At 41.6% G+C, this 5,000-nt stretch overlaps 1 non-coding gene across 1 annotated transcript; it reads right to left on the bottom strand.

Moving 5' to 3' along the window:
• Nucleotides 1–1,266: 1,266 nt before the first annotated feature.
• Nucleotides 1,267–1,339, bottom strand: trnak-cuu (transfer RNA lysine (anticodon CUU)). The gene has a single exon. It is a non-coding gene; the product is annotated as a tRNA-Lys (tRNA).
• Nucleotides 1,340–5,000: the final 3,661 nt, after the last annotated feature.

The raw sequence follows: 5,000 nt of genomic DNA, 5'->3' as shown, positions 1-5,000 counted from the left end.
TAGTGAGAGTCCAGTCCATAGTGGATCTAACATAATAGTGAGAGTCCAGTCCATAGTGGATCTAACATAATAGTGTGAGAGTCCAGTCCATAGTGGATCTAACATAATAGTGAGAGTCCAGTCCATATTGGATCTAACATAATAGTGTGAGAGTCCAGTCCATAGTGGATCTAACATAATAGTGTGAGAGTCCAGTCCATAGTGGATCTAACATAATAGTGTGAGAGTCCAGTCCATAGTGGATCTAACATAATAGTGAGAGTCCAGTCCATATTGGATCTAACATAATAGTGTGAGAGTCCAGTCCATAGTGGATCTAACATAATATTGTGAGAGTCCAGTCCATAGTGGATCTAACATAATAGTGAGAGTCCAGTCCATAGTGGATCTAACATAATAGTGAGAGTCCAGTCCATAGTGGATCTAACATAATAGTGAGAGTCCAGTCCATAGTGGATCGAACATAATAGTGAGAGTCCAGTCCATAGTGGATCGAACATAATAGTGAGAGTCCAGTCCATAGTGGATCTAACATAATAGTGAGAGTCCAGTCCATAGTGGATCGAACATAATAGTGAGAGTCCAGTCCATAGTGGATCTAACATAATAGTGTGAGAGTCCAGTCCATAGTGGATCGAACATAATAGTGAGAGTCCAGTCCATAGTGGATCGAACATAATAGTGAGAGTCCAGTCCATAGTGGATCTAACATAATAGTGTGAGAGTCCAGTCCATAGTGGATCTAACATAATAGTGAGAGTTTAGTCCATAGTGGATCTAACATAATAGTGTGAGAGTCCAGTCCATAGTGGATCTAACATAATAGTGAGAGTCCAGTCCATAGTGGATCTAACATAATAGTGAGAGTCCAGTCCATAGTGGATCTAACATAATAGTGTGAGAGTCCAGTCCATAGTGGATCTAACATAATAGTGTGAGAGTCCAGTCCATAGTGGATCTAACATAATAGTGAGAGTCCAGTCCATAGTGGATCTAACATAATAGTGAGAGTCCAGTCCATAGTGGATCTAACATAATAGTGAGAGTCCAGTCCATAGTGGATCTAACATAATAGTGTGAGAGTCCAGTCCATAGTGGATCTAACATAATAGTGAGAGTCCAGTCCATAGTGGATCTAACATAATAGTACAGTACATATTCCGTACAATTGACCACTAAATGGTAACACCCCAATAAGTTTTTCAACGTTAATCAATTCACACTAGCATTCATTTCGTGGGGTCACTCTACCGCTCAAAAGATCTCCGCCCAACGTGGGGCTCGAACCCACGACCCTGAGATTAAGAGTCTCATGCTCTACCGACTGAGCTAGCCGGGCCTTACTTTTGTCCGTAACTCTACAATAACTTGAGATTTGATTGTTGAGAGTTGATTTGTTATCAATGTTTTGTTAGTACAAGACAATTGATACCATGAATTGATTAACGTGGACCCCGACTTAAACAAGTTGAAAAACTTATTCGGGTGTTTCCATTTAGTGGTCAATTGTACGGAATATGTACTGTACTGTGCAATCTACCTTGAGACCTCCGATACCGGGAGGTGGGGGGTGGGGGGCGTGGTCGGGGGTGGGGCGGGGGCGTGGTTAAGAGGGGAATATATTTAAGCTAGAATTCACCAACTCAAGTATTTCATATATATATATATATATATATATATATATATATATATATATATATATATATATATATATATATATATATATATATATATATATATATATATATATATATATATATACATATATATATATACATATGTATGAAATACTTGACTTTCAGTGAATTATAGCTATATATATATATATTTATTTTATTATACATTTAAATAAAAGAAATACTTGAATTTCAGTGTTCTGGAGGCTATCCAGTAAATGGCAGTATTGTCCTGTTTAAGAGTGTCACAACATTGCTGTTTACGGCAGACGAACTGCTTTACGGTAGACTAAACGCGACTGCTGTTGTTGTGTGTTGTTACCGCGCTGGGAGGAGGTTAATGAAACTGCCGAACAATAAAACCCACATAAGAAACCATAACTCGCCCTCGATCATTCTACAGTTATGACGTCATTGGGCAGGCAAGCTGTTTATATCGTGGGAAAGCGGACGTGAGAACAGGCTGCCCCACTCAGGTCCGCATTGAGCTGAACACCGGGAGTTTGTCGGGAGAAAATTTCTGCCGGGAGGTTATCGGGAGAGGCGCTGAATACCGGGAGTTTGTCGGGAGAAAATTTCTGCCGGGAGGTTATCGGGAGAGGCGCTGAATACCGGGAGTTTGTCGGGAGAAAATTTCTGCCGGGAGGTTATCGGGAGAGGCGCTGAATACCGGGAGTTTATCGGGAGAAAATTTCTGCCGGGAGGTTATCGGGAGAGGCGCTGAATACCGGGAGTTTGTCGGGAGAAAATTTCTGCCGGGAGGTTATCGGGAGAGGCGCTGAATACCGGGAGTTTATCGGGAGAAAATTTCTGCCGGGAGGTTATCGGGAGAGGCGCTGAATACCGGGAGTTTGTCGGGAGAAAATTTCTGCCGGGAGGTTATCGGGAGAGGCGCTGAATACCGGGAGTTTGTCGGGAGAACATTTCTGCCGGGAGGTTATCGGGAGAGGCGCTGAATACCGGGAGTCTCCCGGTAAAAACGGGAGTGTTGGCAAGTATGAATCTACTAATAAAAGTTTAATCAATCAATCAATCAATCAAAGAATTCATCTTCCGATGCTCTGAAGAAGAGTTTGTTGTCCAAGATAGTCCTGGTAGGTGGTGGTACGCCACCTGACACCCTGTGGTTGATGAGCAGCAAGGCGCCAGCCAGAAGCTTGTTAGACGAGCTATGACAACAAAATGTTGCCCTTGAAAATCAATTACAAACAAACCAGCGCCTGTACATCTGTTTCTGCTTGCAGTTATGGGGGTTTGGGGGTCTGGGGGGGGGGGGGGGGGGTGGCTGTCTGCCTCCTCACAGGGTCCGACTGGGCTGCCATTCCAACGGTCATACCGGCGGGATTAGAGAGGCTACCGCAGCCTGGGGGACAGTGCTTGTCAATCAGGGCCGACGACGGACGTGGCAGACCTCTGTTATTCCATGAGGCCATTTTATTGGAGTTCCCTTTTAGTAGTGGTGGGCGGGGCCGTGCCTCATTGTAGGTACTGAGTGTTTCCCCCAGCGTAACATGGCGAGATCATGACTTCTTTGCAGGCCTGGCCCTAACCAATCTGGCGCCCTAGGCAAGATTTTAGGTGGCGCCCCCCCCCCCCCCCCCCCCCCCCCCCCACATCGGCAGTGAAGTGTATATATTCACAAGAAACCGAATAGCTTTGTCTTTGACCTTATTTTTTACTTAAAGAAAGCAAATTAACATATTATATGAGAATGTTATGTTATGATTATCTTTAACCGAATCACAGCAGTGCTCACATTAAAAAACAGCATTCCCTCTCATGTGATATTGCTTAATTAACATTAATGATGTGCACTTTAACAACTAGGCTTACAACTATACCTAATATATAAAGGGGTGGAAAAGTGACTATTACCTGCAGGGCAGACATTAGCTAACCAGAAGGCAATAACAATGTAAACAAAAAACACCTGCTTAAAAGATCTAATACAAATGTCCCTGAGGAATGTAAGGTGGGAGTACTGTAATTATTAGGGGTGTCCGATAATGGCTTTTTGCCGATATCCGATATGCCGATATTGTCCAACTCTTTAATTACCGATACCGATATCAACCGATATATACAGTCGTGGAATTAACATATTATTATGCCTAATTTGGACAACCAGGTATGGTGAAGATAAGGTACTTTAAAAAAAAAATGAATCAAATAAAATAAGATAAATAAATTAAAAACATTTTCTTGAATAAAAAAGAAAGTAAAACAATATAAAAACAGTTACATAGAAACTAGTAATTAATGAAAATTTGTAAAATTAACTGTTAAAGGTTAGTATTATTAGTGGACCAGCAGCACGCACAATCATGTGTGCTTACGGACTGTATCCCTTGCAGACTGTATTGATATATATTGATATATAATGTAGGAATATATTAATAACAGAAAGAAACAACCCTTTTGTGTGAATGAGTGTGAATGGGGGAGGGAGGTTTTTTGGGTTGGTGCACTAATTGTAAGTGTATCTTGTGTTTTTTATGCGGATTTAATAAAAAATTAAAAAATAAAAACGATACTGATAATAAAAAAAACGATACCGATAATTTCCGATATTACATTTTAACGCATTTATCGGCTGATAATATCGGCAGACCGATATTATCGGACATCTCTAGTAATTACCTAACGTTACATTATTATTTTCCATAACAACTTAGCCCCCTCCACAATATTAACCCGACGTTAAAACAGAACTAGCTATTTATTGATTAGCAATTGCTGAATCATGTAACATTAGCTTAATGCTAAAAAGCCAGGTTACTATCACATTCTGTAACAGACAAATAATTTCATGTAGGCTAACGTTACCTACCTGCTACCTCTGTCTTTTTCTCGTTTCTCCTCTTCTTTTCTCTTTTTTCTTCCCTGGGTACCTGACAGTTTTGGCCGTTTTGACATCTTGTGTTGATTTTTGGATGTGGGAAGGGAGGGGGCGCACCGTGCACCTATTAAATAGGCTTTACTCTGCATTTTAATTAACGTGGGATTATTTTTTGTATTTAGAAATAATAGTACCAACTTTTTTTTTTTTTTCCTCCATCATTTGTGGCACTGGCGTGGCGCCCCCTGATGGACGGCGCCCTTAGCATTTGCCTATACGGCCTATGCCACGGGCCGGCCCTGCTTCTTTGCCTGGACCTCCTGTTGCCTTCAGTTAGTTCACCCGACTGATAGTCACTTCCTTTCAGGAACCGGTGGTGTCGCTAACGCGCCAATCCCTTGCCATTCCCATGTTGGCTAATCGGCGTCATTTTCGCCAAAGGAATTTGTCTTTGAGCGAGACTCAAACACAACAATTTAAAGCGT

This window comes from Entelurus aequoreus, linkage group LG08 (genome assembly GCF_033978785.1).
Source record: "Entelurus aequoreus isolate RoL-2023_Sb linkage group LG08, RoL_Eaeq_v1.1, whole genome shotgun sequence".
Taxonomy (NCBI): domain Eukaryota; kingdom Metazoa; phylum Chordata; class Actinopteri; order Syngnathiformes; family Syngnathidae; genus Entelurus; species Entelurus aequoreus.
The sequence above is the reverse complement of the archived record's forward strand: the minus strand, read 5'-3'. Positions and strand labels throughout refer to the sequence as shown.